The sequence below is a fragment of the Taudactylus pleione genome, unplaced genomic scaffold, assembly GCF_031769625.1.
Source record: "Taudactylus pleione unplaced genomic scaffold, aTauple2 ptg000927l, whole genome shotgun sequence".
In the NCBI taxonomy this organism is placed as follows: Eukaryota; Metazoa; Chordata; class Amphibia; order Anura; family Myobatrachidae; genus Taudactylus; species Taudactylus pleione.
The window spans coordinates 869,881-884,077 of NW_028285328.1; the positions used below are offsets into that span (position 1 = coordinate 869,881).

At 43.7% G+C, this 14,197-nt stretch overlaps 3 protein-coding genes across 11 annotated transcripts in view; 1 reads left to right on the forward strand and 2 right to left on the reverse strand.

The window, feature by feature from the left end:
* Window positions 1-14,197, forward strand: part of SLC2A6 (solute carrier family 2 member 6) — a 387,913-nt gene that overhangs the window by 320,089 nt on the left and 53,627 nt on the right. The gene's annotated exons all lie outside the window — the stretch shown is intronic.
* LOC148473364 (uncharacterized) overlaps window positions 1-14,197 on the reverse strand; it is an 86,633-nt gene that overhangs the window by 12,795 nt on the left and 59,641 nt on the right. Inside the window, exon 2 of one of the 8 annotated variants that reach the window (XM_088459717.1) lies at window positions 5,844-5,877. The exons of the other annotated variants lie outside the window; for them this stretch is intronic. The gene's annotated coding sequence lies outside the window, so the exon portion shown is untranslated. The remainder of the gene's footprint in view (window positions 1-5,843; window positions 5,878-14,197) is intronic. 8 annotated transcript variants of the gene reach the window in all.
* Window positions 1-14,197, reverse strand: part of CACFD1 (calcium channel flower domain containing 1) — a 110,291-nt gene that overhangs the window by 10,333 nt on the left and 85,761 nt on the right. The window contains exon 7 of one of the 2 annotated variants that reach the window (XM_088459725.1): window positions 5,861-5,877. The exons of the other annotated variant lie outside the window; for it this stretch is intronic. The gene's annotated coding sequence lies outside the window, so the exon portion shown is untranslated. Of the gene's footprint in view, window positions 1-5,860; window positions 5,878-14,197 lie in introns of those variants that run through there. 2 annotated transcript variants of the gene reach the window in all.

Consider the following 14,197-nt stretch of genomic DNA (forward strand, 5'->3'; position numbering starts at 1 on the left):
TTACTATGGTATACTGAGGTAACATTACAGCATAAGTGTCAGATGTTACTAGGTATACTGAGGTAGCATTACATAAGTGTCAGATGTTACTATGGTATACTGAGGTAACATTATAGCATTACATAAGTGTCAGATGTTACTATGGTATACTGAGGTAACATTATAGCATTACATAAGTGTCAGATGTTACTATGGTATACTGAGGTAACATTATAGCATTACATAAGTGTCAGATGTTACTATGGTATACTGAGGTAACATTATAGCATTACATAAGTGTCAGATGTTACTATGGTATACTGAGGTAACATTACAGCATGACATAAGTGTCAGATGTTACTATGTTATACTGAGGTAACATTACAGCATAAGTGTCAGATGTTACTAGGTATACTGAGGTAGCATTACATAAGTGTCAGATGTTACTAGGTATACTGAGGTAGCATTACATAAGTGTCAGATGTTACTATGGTATACTGAGGTAACATTACATAAGTGTCAGATGTTACTATGGTATACTGAGGTAACATTACAGCATTACATAAGTGTCAGATGTTACTATGGTATACTGAGGTAACATTACAGCATAAGTGTCAGATGTTACTAGGTATACTGAGGTAGCATTACATAAGTGTCAGATGTTACTATGGTATACTGAGGTAACATTACATAAGTGTCAGATGTTACTATGGTATACTGAGGTAACATTATAGCATTACATAAGTGTCAGATGTTACTATGGTATACTGAGGTAACATTATAGCATTACATAAGTGTCAGATGTTACTATGGTATACTGAGGTAACATTACAGCATGACATAAGTGTCAGATGTTACTATGTTATACTGAGGTAACATTACAGCATGACATAAGTGTCAGATGTTACTATGGTATACTGAGGTAAAATTACAGCATTACATAAGTGTCAGATGTTACTATGGTATACTGAGGTAACATTACATAAGTGTCAGATGTTACTATGGTATACTGAGGTAACATTACAGCATTACATAAGTGTCAGATGTTACTATGGTATACTGAGGTAACATTACAGCATGACATAAGTGTCAGATGTTACTATGGTATACTGAGGTAAAATTACAGCATTACATAAGTGTCAGATGTTACTATGGTATACTGAGGTAGCATTACATAAGTGTCAGATGTTACTATGGTATACTGAGGTAACATTACAGCATAAGTGTCAGATGTTACTAGGTATACTGAGGTAGCATTACATAAGTGTCAGATGTTACTATGGTATACTGAGGTAACATTACATAAGTGTCAGATGTTACTATGGTATACTGAGGTAACATTACAGCATGACATAAGTGTCAGATGTTACTATGTTATACTGAGGTAACATTACAGCATGACATAAGTGTCAGATGTTACTATGGTATACTGAGGTAAAATTACAGCATTACATAAGTGTCAGATGTTACTATGGTATACTGAGGTAACATTACATAAGTGTCAGATGTTACTATGGTATACTGAGGTAACATTACAGCATTACCTAAGTGTCAGATGTTACTATGGTATACTGAGGTAACATTACCTAAGTGTCAGATGTTACTATGGTATACTGAGGTAATATTACAGCATTACATAAGTGTCAGATGTTACTATGGTATACTGAGGTAATATTACAGCATTACATAAGTGTCAAAGGCTTTTATTGACAATCACATTACGTTTATGCAAAGAGTTAATATTTGCAGCGTTGACCCTTCTTTTTCAAGACATCTGCAATTCGCCCTGGCATGCTGTCACTCATACTGACTGATGGCCGCCCATTCTTGCCTAATCAATGCTTGGAGTTTTGTCAGAATTTGTTGGTTTTTGTTTGTACACCCGCCTCTTGAGAAATGACCACAAGTTCTCAATGGGATTAAGGTCTGGGGAGTTTCCTGGCCATGGACTCAAAATTCCGATGTTTTGTTCCCCGAGCCACTTAGTAATCACTTTTGTCTTATGGCAAGGTTCTCCATCATGCTGGAAAAGGCATTGTTCCTCACCAAACTGTTCTTGGATGGTTGGGAGAAGTTGCTCTTGGAGCATGTTTTGGTACCATTCTTTATTCATGGCTGTGTTCTTTGTGAGTGATCCCTCTCCCTTGCTTGAGAAGCAACCCCACACATGAATGGTCTCAGGATGCTTTACTGTTGGCATGACACAGGACTGATGGTAGCGGAACAATCTGAAATGTAATTAATCAGAGAAAATAACTTTACCCTAGTCCTCAGCAGTCCGATGTCTGTACCTTTTGCAGAATATCAGTCTGTCCCTGATGTTTTTCCTGGAGAGATGTGGCTTCTTTGCTGCCCTTCTTGACACCAGGCCATCCTCCAAAAGTCTTCGCCTCACTGTGCATGAAGATGCTCTCACACCTGCCTGCTGCCATTCCAGAGCAAGCTCTGCACTGGTGGTGCCCCAATCCCGCAGCTGAATCAACTTTAGGAGACGGTCTTGACGCTTGCTGGACGTTCTTGGGCGCCCCTCAAGCCTTCTATTGAACCTCTGATTTAGGTGCAATCTTACTAGCAGCAGTGTCCTTGCCTGTGAAGTCCTTTTTGTGCAAAGCAATTATGACTGCACGTGTTTCCTTGCAGATAACCATGGTTAACAGAGGAATAAGAAGGATTTCAAGCTCCACCCTCCTTTTAAAGCTTCAAGTCTGTTATTCTAACTCAATCAGCATGACAGAGTGATCTCCAGCCTTAACCTCGTCACTCTCACCTGTGTTAATGAGAGAATCACTGAAATTATGTCAGTTGGTCCTTTTATGTCAGGGCTGAAATGCAGTGGAAATTATGTTTTCGGAATTAAGGGTCTCATTCAGACCCGCTCGCGAGCGCAGGACGCCAGTGGGAGCGATTTTGGCTCTGATAGAGCCAAAATCACTCCAGGGCTTGCGGCAGCGAGACCCTACTGCAGGGTCTCCGTCGCAAGCCCGATGGTCTTCACCATCGCTACCATCATCATGGATGCTCGCATAAGCTGTGGGTGGTAACCCACAGCTATGCGAGCGTCCATAAGGCCGCTCCAAGTTGAGGTAGGAGGGCCCTGATTCAGAGCGAGCGCTCTGGTCAGAGCGTCTGGCTCTGAATCAGGCCCTAAGTTCATTGTTATGGCAAAGAGGGATTTAGCAATTAATTGCGATTCATCTGATCACCCTTCATGACATTCTGGTGTATATGCAAATTGCCATCATAAAAACTGAATCAGCAGACTGTGTGACAACCAATACTTGTGTCATTCTCAGAACTTTTGGCCATGGCTGTAGAATCCTAATGTGTGTTTTTAAATTACAATAATTGATTAGTATAAAAGTTATGCATATATGAGTGTAGTTCTTCCTTCAATGTGCTCCCATTACTGAGTGTAACAATGCCCTGCACATATGTCTAGTAGGATTATCGGTCAGTGGGACATACGGTAAGTGGGGAGACTTCTCCATCAATATCAGTCTGTTGTACACCCCCCAATGCCCGACTCCCCTCCTGTCGTCTGTTGTACACCCCCCAATGCTTGTATGTTGTATACCCCCCAATGTCTGAATCCCTCCTGTCTTCTCTTATGAGATAGTGGTAGCTATCATTATGTACCCCCACTTTTCTCCATGCCAGGGCTGCTATAGGGGTCCCAGCTCCTCCCACTCCCCACCCCTTATACGGTAATTAAACTGGCAGTGCAATTATATATATCCACTTACAGAACTTGTCTACCTAAAATTCATATTTCTCCCTCCCCCACAAGCTCCCCCCATGGTAACTGTTCCTGGGAAACGGAGGAGCGTGTGGGGGAGCGAGCAATATGCATTTAAGGCTGACAACGCCGGGAAGGGCTATATATATATATATATATATACACACACACACACACACACTGCCCAGTGATGTTTCGGACAACCCAAAAGACTGCGGGGACTTTGCAGGAACGCCGAGCTAACGCAAACGCAGTCCATGAGAAGATTATTGCTTCAGACACAGACAAATACAAAGTCATATTGTCCATCTCTAAATCCGGCCTTTGGACTCCTGCTGGTCACAGACATGTCGGGTGTTCATCAGTGAGCCCAATATATGCTAACTCACTCGTCACGGAGTGTTGGTGGATCACAGATTCTGCGTAAAACAATTGGACAATTAGATGGTCCTTATACCCTGCTGGGTTATTTGTTTTAATTATTGTGCACGCTGCATTTTGTTTTATATATGAATTACTACAGATATTTTACTACAAATAAATTGTTTATATTGTAGTTGGCCCAGTAGTTTCCACTGTGTTATGTAACCACAATGTTATATATACATAATGTTTTACATACACTACATCCGTTAGCGCTGTGTTTATATTCAATGTATTAGCGCCACTTTCAGGGGTCCTCTTTGTTTTTCACATTATATAAGAACATTTATATAAAAATAAATGAAAAACAACTCATCTGTGGTTATCCAGCCCTCATTATCCATGAATAAGTTTGGCTGCTACTTAAAAGCCAAATTCCTTACAAGTGTAGGATGATACAGCCAGGACTGCATCAGGAGTACAGTAATCATGCAGACCCACACGTTTCATCAGTACAGTAATCATGCAGACCAACGCGTTTCATCAGGAGTAAAGCAATCATGCAGACCCTACGCATTTCATCAGGAGTACAGTAATCATGCAGACCCACGTGTTTCATCAGGAGTACAGTAATCATGCATTTCATCAGTACAGTAATCATGCTACCCACGCGTTTCATCAGGAGTACAGTAATCATGCAGACCGAACACATTTCATCAGGAGTACAGTAATCAAGCAGACCAACGCGTTTCATCAGGAGTACAGTAATCATGCAGACCGAACACATTTCATCAGGAGTACAGCAATCATGCAGACCGAACACATTTCACCAGGAGTACAGCAATCATGCAGACCCACGCGTTTCATCAGGAGTACAGTAATCAAGCAGACCAACACATTTCACCAGGAGTACAGTAATCATGCAGACCGAACACATTTCATCAGGAGTACAGCAATCATGCAGACCCACGCGTTTCATCAGGAGTACAGTAATCATGCAGACCCACGCATTTCATCAGGAGTACGGCAATCATGCAGACCCAACGCATTTCATCAGGAGTACAGCAATCATGCATACCCACGCATTTCATCAGGAGTACGGCAATCATGCAGACCCAACGCATTTCATCAGGAGTACAGCAATCATGCAGACCCAACGCATTTCATCAGGAGTACAGCAATCATGCATACCCACGCATTTCATCAGGAGTACAGCAATCATGCAGACCCACGCGTTTCATCAGGAGTACAGCAATCATGCATACCCACGCATTTCATCAGGAGTACAGCAATCATGCATTCCCACGCGTTTCATCAGGAGTACAGCAATCATGCAGACCCACGCGTTTCATCAGGAGTACAGTAATCATGCAGACCCACGCATTTCATCATGAGTACAGTAAACATGCAGACCCATGCATTTCATCAGTACAGTAATCATGCAGACCCATGCATTTCACCATTACAGTAATCATGCAGACCCTACGCATTTCACCATTACAGTAATCATGCAGACCCTACGCATTAAATCAGTACAGTAATCATGCAGACCCTATGCATTTCACCAGTATTACAGTAATCATGCAGACCCTATGCATTTCACCATTACAGTAATCATGCAGACTCTATGCATTTCACCATTACAGTAATCATGCAGACCCTACGCATTACATCAGTACAGTAATCATGCAGACCCTACGCATTTCACCATTACAGTAATCATGCAGACCCTATGCATTTCATCAGAACGTGCTTTCTGCTGTACCATTAATGTATTTCAGATGCTCCTTTGGCGACACCTGGAAACACAGACATATTTTAAGTCCCATATATCTGACTCTCTGGGCAACTGTATGGATTACAGCTATTTACTAGGTCCTCATTCGGGACATGTACACATTAAGAATGGGGGGCTATATGTACCCATACTCCCCCATAGGGCAGCTTCCATGTTATTTCTATACAGCCCTGATAAAGCCGAGATGCTGGCAACTGTTGGAATTCTTTGTTTGCATTAGAACAACATACAGGTCATGTAAGTTACATAGTGACATCTATACATACATAGTAACATGATACCATGCCATAGCTTAGATATTCTTTTCTTTATTTACAGACACTGAAGGAGCCCTGGCTGATTTAAGGGGTAGCCACATAAGGTCTCTCAGACCAAACCTTTATCCTATTCATATGATTTTGGATTTATTTGTGTTGGAAGCAAAATTTCTCAACTTGGCGCAAAAACATGTAGACAACAATCAGTTCTGTATTATGCAGAGGTGGTCATACCCCCAATGACATCATATACTTCAGCCTTGTACGTGACTATGGCCCTAATGCTATAAACACAGAATCCTTTGTATGAAGGAGTAAGGGACAACACTCTCACATTTTATACAGACAGATAAGAGAGAGATAGATACACACATATAATCCAAGACGTTTATGGATTATCATCCAGACCACCAAATGGCAACCATCCCCAATTTGTCACGGACCCTTGCAACAGAGACCACCCCACTCCCTTCTATAATATAAATATATATAGTGCCTGTGACCATATGGGCTTACTCCGACACCATGGATTATAGGGGCTCCGATTTGCCATCAATAACTGTCTGTTACTTCTCTTACTGCGTTGTTAGACAATTGGTTGCCATTACCACTAGCTTCCTACACCAGGACCTGGAACCGCTTACTCCTGGCTATGTTTGGTCACACTGCTACAGAACCTGCTGGATGGTGCTGCTCAGTGCCCACTGACTGCTTACCGTGGATTAGCTCTGCTTCGGTAGCAAGCAGAGGGCGAGTTCGGAGTCTATGAGCTGAATTCAGGACAGCCAGAGAACGGATCCTTATCTGGTGGTCACAGGATACAAAAGCAGATGCAGGCGTCTTCTAAGCAAGTGTTTTTTTTATACATCCAAAAGGAAAGTATTCTCAATTAAAGGTGCTGGGAGTATAAACAGCATACAGATGCTCCCAGGTGTTCAGATTATATGAACATTTCATGGCCACAGCGCTATCCGGTTGACAGATCTACAGTAAAAAGGTCGAGAATGTCTAGGTAGACACCAGATGTTAGACATACAATAGGTCGACAAGGATAAAAGGTCGACACACTAAATGTAGACATGTAAAAAGGTCAACAGTTACAAATTGTCAAAAAGGTCGACACAAACATGGTCAACACATTTTTGTATGATCATTTTTTTTTTTTTTTTTAAGGGTCAGTCACTTACCAGAAGGTTAGGCACTAGAAGGGACAGATAGGGTCAGGCACCTACCCCAACGGTTAGGGTGAAGATTAGGGTTAGAAAAAAAAAAGTCGACCATTTTTTTTTGTTGACAATTTTCATGTCGACCTTTTGACACTGTTGACCCTCTTACATGTCAACCTTTAGTGTGTTGACCTGTTGTCCCTGTCGACCTATTGTCTGTCTAACATCTGGTGTTGATCTAGACATTGTCAACCTTTTTACTGTAAATCTTTTAATCCACACCCGGCCTTTTTATTTTGGTCAGTCACACAATACAGCAAGGGGTAATCCAGCCTCTGTCTCTAAACAAATCTGTGTAGAAGTTCTCAGTGCATCCACCTGGGGCGTGTAGGAGCCGGGTTCAAGATGGCGGCTGCATTAGTCCCTGCAGCCGTCAGACTCTGGAGACCAAAGGCGGCAAACTACAGCCCCTGAAAGAGCGGAAGCGGCTCCCTGGGGCAATCGGGGAAACGTATATACCCGGCCGCAACCAGAGAGCCTCTGCAGGAGACGTCCATGGGTGTCCGGTGGAGGCTGTGACACTTCCAGCCCTGAAATTCAGCCCGGCGCTTCAGCAGCATGACCGGACTACAGCTATGGAGGGCTCGCTCAGAGACCGGAGAGACCTGCATCTGCAGATCAACAGGTGGAATATCGCAAGCATAGCGAGTTCTAGTCCAGATGGCGAGTGGAGGGCTCATCTAAAGTTGGCTCAGGAGTGCCGCTAAGGGAGAATTCACTATCGGCCATGCCCCCTAAAGTGCTGGGTCTCCTGCAAAGCTGCTGGCAATGTCAGTCACGTATTGCCGAAAAAAGAAGGTTACCGCCATAAGACAAGCTACCAAAATTATGACCATGAGCCACCGGTAGCTCGCGAGCGAAGGGTTGGTGGCCACTGCTCTAGGATATCTGTTCTGACAGATTGCCTCCTCTGGCCAAAAATGAGCAGCAGGTGGTGGAAAGCCAAAACTCAGGGTGCTACCTCCAGGCTCATTTGTGGCAATTAGCAGGTTGGAACACCCAATCTGCCCTGCACCCACTAAGCTTATTGAAACTCAAGAGGCACCATTAGCAGACCCTCCTGCAGCTTACTGACTGTAGCTGCTCGCTGGAGGGGTCTGTGTGATGGCCAAGAGCCACCGATTCATCAAAATCAGCCCCACTGCCTTTAGACGCATTTTCTGGAAAAAAAGAAAACGCAAATAAGATGCTCAGCGCTAGCATAGTCTCACGGGACCTGACGTGTCGGGACAGGCTTTATAGCGTGACTGCAGCATAGGACACATCTGTATCAGCAGGTTTCTCATGCAGACTTCAAATGCTACAATCTTTAATATGTAGATAATGAGGGTACTAAAGGCCCCCATACATCAGCAATCTGAGACATTGACTAAAGCCCCCATACATCAGCAATCTGAGACATTGACTAAAGCCCCCATACATCAGCAATCTGAGACAATGACTATAGGCCCCATACATCAGCAATCTGAGACAATGACTAAAGCCCCCCATACATCAGCAATCTGAGGCAATGACTAAAGCCCCCCATACATCAGCAATCTGAGGCAATGACTACAGGCCCCCATACATCAGCAATCTGAGGCAATGACTACAGGCACCCATACATCAGCAATCTGAGGCAATGACTATAGGCCCCCATACATCAGCAATCTGAGACAATGACTAAAGCCCCCCATACATCAGCAATTTGAGGCAATGACTAAAGCCCCCCATACATCAGCAATTTGAGGCAATGACTAAAGCCCCCCATACATCAGCAATCTGAGGCAATGACTAAAGCCCCCCATACATCAGCAATCTGAGGCAATGACTATAGGCCCCAATACATCAGCAATCTGAGGCAATGACTATAGGCCCCCTCATACATCAGCAATCTGAGGCAATGACTATAGGCCCCAATACATCAGCAATCTGAGGCAATGACTATAGGCCCCCATACATCAGCAATCTGAGGCAATGACTACAGGCCCCCATACATCAGCAATCTGAGGCAATGACTATAGGCCCCAATACATCAGCAATCTGAGGCAATGACTATAGGCCCCAATACATCAGCAATCTGAGGCAATGACTATAGGCCCCAATACATCAGCAATCTGAGGCAATGACTATAGGCCCCCTCATACATCAGCAATCTGAGGCAATGACTATAGGCCTCCATACATCAGCAATCTGAGGCAATGACTATAGGCCCCCATACATCAGCAATCTGAGGCAATGACTACAGGCCCCCATACATCAGCAATCTGAGGCAATGACTACAGGCCCCAATACATCAGCAATCTGAGGCAATGACTATAGGCCCCAATACATCAGCAATCTGAGGCAATGACTATAGGCCCCAATACATCAGCAATCTGAGGCAATGACTATAGGCCCCCTCATACATCAGCAATCTGAGGCAATGACTATAGGCCCCAATACATCAGCAATCTGAGGCAATGACTATAGGCCCCCATACATCAGCAATCTGAGGCAATGACTATAGGCCCCCATACATCAGCAATCTGAGGCAATGACTATAGGCCCCCCCATACATCAGCAATCTGAGGCAATGACTATAGGCCCCCCCATACATCAGCAATCTGAGGCAATGACTATAGGCCCCCATACATCAGCAATCTGAGGCAATGACTATAGGCCCCCATACATCAGCAATCTGAGGCAATGACTAAAGCCCCCCATACATCAGCAATCTGAAAACCACAATTGAACAATTTGAAGCTTTGTTGCCTGATTTTAGGATTTCCCAGTCTAGCAATCTGCACCCATACATTACATTACAGATCTTTTTCAGCAAACACAGATCTGCCAATCGTGAAAGGCTCCATCATGTTACTAGTAACGGTCTGCAAATCTGCTGCTCATCTCCATACACTAGCAATCTACAGCCCCAATCCATCTGTGACATCCAACATGTTGGACGATCTGATTTACCGATTCCAATCACTTATTGGCTGCGATCTGTGACCCCCATACATTGCAGATTATTATACACAATCATATGCAAATTGCAGATTATTGCCACCACTGATTGCTGAGGTCTGGGGGCCTAGATTTAGCTCTTCAGTTGTTCATTCATTCAGCCTGTAATGTAGTTTTGGTGGATGTTTATTCTCAGATCATGACTTGCAGAGTGTTTTCCTGCCTGAACACAGGTAGATCCAGAATAATTTCTGCAACAGGCGCTGGCATCTGTCATGGCCTCCTGGAATGATGAACAACCCGTTTGTCAGGTTACAATCTCAGAAGCAGCCAGCCGTATGGATCAGCCGACCCAGTTACTAGAGAGAACGTTTTTCTCCCCCGTCTACTTTCAGAGTAAATAAAACACGTAACTCACCAAATTCCATGCAAGGAAAAAAAAGTCGGACAAAGGATACAGGATACAGTATTGTAACTAGGACTAAACTGTAACCTTCGTGTTTTGTTACAAATCTTCATGAGCTGTAGCATGAAACTGCGATTATGGGGAAACCCTGACAAATCAGCCACAAATGTTGTCATTAAGGGTCCTATTCATCATTGGGGGCTGTATGCCCCCCTTGCAGCAGGGGACACTCATGTATCCAGCTCGCAGCGGGGAATACTTATCACCGAGGGAATTCATCATTGCTCCAGTGCCAGGATAGAAGCAGCAGTCACCGATATTAGTAGCACAGCTACAGAAGTACTGCGTTGCTTACCTCTCCCATGTTGCCGCTTCTACGCAAAGCTGCCGGGGGGGCAGGGAGGAGGAGGTTGAACAATTAATTTGGATCCCTCTTCGCATCCCCGGAACTCCTTCCCTTTGGAAGGAGCGGGGTTACGGAGACAAGCATCATGTGAAGATGGCGTTTGTTCTCGCAGGAAGACTCTGAAAACTTTTCAGTTTTCGCAGTTTGCGGAATATCAGGTGGTCCTATTCGGACCCCTGATGATGAATGGCCTGGTAATTTAATATGCAGAAAATAGTGTTTCTGCGTGGTTACCGGCCCATTTTACGTATGATGAATAGGCCCCTCATTAACCATTTGAATATTTGTGCAATTACAGATATGTGAATGATCTCTTATTAAACAAACAGCGTCGCAGTGACAGGATGCTGGATCAGGAAACTGCATAGAAATGGACTCGCAGATGTCATCGTAGTTATTATATCACAAGTCTTCCCTGGATCTGCAGCAAGTAGTAGATGGAGGCCTTCACTGTAACTGCATTGATCATGTGAAGCAATTGTAATAAAAAAAAGTTTCTGCACTCAAGAATAATAAAATAATAAAAGTGGTTGTTTATGAAGATGCAGAAATTACAGATGAGCAGCTCAGTTTTGCTCCCAGCTCGGATCACTTTGGGGTTCAGAGTCCTAGTTTGGAACTGGGATATAAAAAGCAGAACTTGCGTGTTTTGGATGGCATGTAAGTCCCTCCCTCATGATTTCAGATAACTAGCATCGGAGCCAAGGGCGGATTGGTAGGTACCATAAACTGAACAATATTCCAAAAGTGATCCAGGACTAAGGTGTGGCTGACGTGATACCAGCAGTGTGTGTAACCCAGAAGCAAGGAGTTGCTAGGATCACATTGGAGGAATGTTACCAATAGTTTCCTTTTGGGGGTGGGGGTGGGGTGTGTGTTACAAAGCCCCCTTACTGCCTTACTGGGCACCATCCACTCAGCCCCACACTATGCCATACATGAGCCTGAGGACGAATATTGTGATGGGCCTACTGCAAACTGGCAGTGATGTAATAGTAGGGTTTAACTCGATGGTATGAAACCATCACTGGTTTTGCCCACCAATGGTCATCCCTGATCTTTTGTTCACTGAGCCAATCAGAGGTGGGGGTGGGGCTTTGTGGGTCACTGTGACATCGATGGTGGAAAATCATTTGATCTCCACCATCGATGGCAAAACCATCAGGCATCGGTGTTAACCATTGATGGTCGATGGCTGTCCCAAGGCAAATGAAGGGGAATGGATAATGTTATGTAGGTGTGGCCATCATATAAGACCTGGCAGCTTATACTGCAGATCACTCTCCCGGTAACTTCTGCCAAGAGTAACCTATGGGCTACAATATCTAATGCCATCTAAAGACGGCATTAGCTATAGGAGCCAAGCTCTGGAATGCAAAGTACCCTAAGAAATCTATGGGGACTGTTTTTCAAGCGAAAAGTAAACAAGAGACTGCAGCAGATATCTCCGATTTTTGCTGCGGTTCCCCCGTACATACTGTACATTCAGGGGAGACTTAAGCTGGCCACACACAGACCAACTTACATCCAACTAGTTGATTGGTTGGAATGAAAATCTGGTAAGGGATGAAAGCAAATGACAATCAGCAATTTGCTCCCAAACGACGGAAAATGGACTAAAAACTGTTTGATGAAAGTTGGTCTAGTGTGTGGCCAGCTTATCTGTCCAACCAGCCAACTAGTTGATTGGTTGGAATAAAAATCTGGTAACGTATGGGAGTAACCGATGATCAGTAATTTGCTCCTAAATGCCAGAAAACAGATGAAAATGGCGTCAGACAAGTTTGTTAAATGTTTGATCTAAACAATTTGTTCAAACAGTTTTTGTCCATTTTCCGGCGTTTGGGAGCAAATTGCTGATTGTCATTTACTTTCATCCCTTACCAGATTTTCATTCCAACCAATCAACTAGTTGGATGTAAGTTGGTCTGTGTGTGGCCAGCTTAAGTCTCCCCTGAATGTACAGTATGTACGGGGGAACCACAGCAAAAATCAGAGATATCTGCTGCAGTCTCTTGTAAAGAGATAAAGTACCAACCAATCAGTACCTGTTATTGTTCAAACACAAACTGTACAGGAGCTGATTGGTTGGTACTTTATCTCTCACCAAGCTTTGATAACTCTCCCATCTGTTTTCAGGGTACACCCTGCAAATATTGATAAATAGGGCCCTAAAAGAAATCTCTCCCTGTCAGGAGATTCTGCATTCTGCACCCCTGGCAAACGCTGCCATTGCGCTGAGCTTCATCTGCAAACGGCCGCACACAGCAAAGACTTATTTATTCCATGTTCATATATGGTCCCTAGGGACTGGATCAGTGAGCAGCGATGTGACGCTGTACATCCTGTAATATTCCTCTGCACACATATCCGCCAGCCTGAATATTGCATGTTTTCCTGCACACCTCAGTGGGGCGGGAGGATAATCCTGTGATGTTGCCGGCTGCAGTGTAACATTCTGGCACATTATTGATATCCAGACTGTACGGAGGGCTCCACCTGTTCCTAATATACAATACTGAGCCAGTAACACTCCACAGACACATGGAAACCTAAGTACATCCATATAATCATACATGTGTGCATCCAATTACTAACTGGGACAAACCTGCTAAATATAACAATATAACGTGAGATTATAGGAGGCTACAACTGATCCACAATCTAATAAATATCTTTAAATAAGTTAAATAACCAAAACCACAATATAGTGATTCGCTAGCTGAGTACAAGTGACATTATTACACACTGTAGAGTGGAAAAGAGAATAATACTAGAAGAAATAGTGAATACAATAAGTAGGAGATGTGACGTTTCATGGAGCTTTCACCACTGCGCAGAGTGAGACACGGAGCCGTACGGTGCTATCCTAATTCTGGCAGACACCCCTGAAAATAACCAGTCTCACTCCTAATACTGTGAGCTGGAGAATGTGGAACATGAGGATAATAACCTATGAAAGTTTTGATATTTTATTCCCCTCCAGACAATCCAAAATGTATACGTCTGCCATTTGCAAAGGCTTACGCGGGCGATAGATGGCATGATAGCGCAGCCAACCAGGACGAGAGGAGCAGCAGCCGCCCAATCAGTTGTATGGA